This window comes from Aplysia californica, unplaced genomic scaffold, assembly GCF_000002075.1.
Source record: "Aplysia californica isolate F4 #8 unplaced genomic scaffold, AplCal3.0 scaffold01169, whole genome shotgun sequence".
Taxonomy (NCBI): Eukaryota; Metazoa; Mollusca; class Gastropoda; order Aplysiida; family Aplysiidae; genus Aplysia; species Aplysia californica.
The window spans coordinates 99726-101035 of NW_004798439.1; positions in this window are offsets into that span (position 1 = coordinate 99726).

Consider the following 1310-nt stretch of genomic DNA (forward strand, 5'->3'; position numbering starts at 1 on the left):
AAAAAAAGATATATCAAAACCACTCAAATAAAGAACACCAGAAACAACAATTTAAAACATTTCAGAAATAAACCTTCTATCCTTAAAATACAAGAACACGCATACGTTCGCCCAAGTACACAGAGGAGAAGAATGACAAACAGATTAAGAAGCAGCAGAGACATGAGACTATGGAAACAGTTAAGAACAACATTTCGTCCGCAAGCTCTTCAACTGTTCAAAATCGAGAAACATTTTTTTAGATAGGAAAGGAAACATAGGAACAACAAAAATCGTCTCATTTTTTTACAACTGTTCCTGCATTATATATATATTTTTACGCTGTTTCACATTTAGAAATAGTATTTCGACAAAATATTTCAGAACCACATACAACCGATACCACAGATTAAGAAACTGCAACATATTATGTCATCGGCAAGCTGTTAAATTGTACTAAGATCAAAGAGCAAAATTCTTCAGGACAGAAAAAAAACTTTTATTCTTTTAACAATTGTACCGACTTTATGTATCTTATCTTGCTTTTTTATTTTCAACATTTACACTTTCATTTTCTACAAAGTATTTTTTGAGTAAATGCAATCGATATCAAAGATTAAGAAACCGTAACAAAAGAAACAAAAATAAAAGCAATTTGAGGCTTAGTACATCTGAACAGCTGGCTGTCGATTTGTTAATAGTTTATTATTTTAATTGGCTGAATTATTAATATCTGAATAACTAAAGTGTCGCGAAACTTTTTGTCAAATATTTCATAAACTATGGAACATAGACTCTCCAGCTTTTGCACAATTTGTCTTAACAGATTAATATTTTTGTAAACACCTGTTAGCTGTATTCTAGAAAATTCCTTAATAAATACTTTAAGAATATCAAAGTGGGTTGTTTCTGCAGATTTTAAAAGGTTTACAGCGAGGGTTATACCGCTAATAAAAGCAATCCGTCGGTTTTTTTAAAAATTCGTAACACAAGCTTTATTGAATGCATTTTTTAAAAGAGCCTTTAGTGCAAAAATGTGTTTGCAATAAAAAAATAAATTTCTTATAACAAGTTTTGCCACTAAAACGTGTCATTGGTGGGCTGTGACGTAGGCCATGTGCGTATACAAAATGTGTGTGAGAAGCGGGAAGTGCTGTGAACAATCCTATGTTCAGCGTGACTGGGATTTAAAGGTTTTTTAAAAATGAATTTAAGAGGAAAAAGTTTTTAATATAGCCTCAATGCTGTTGAAAAATATTATTAAGTTAAGACAAATTGATACAAACTGCCGTGACATTGATTCTCATGTTAAAAAGATATTTGAAATTAAG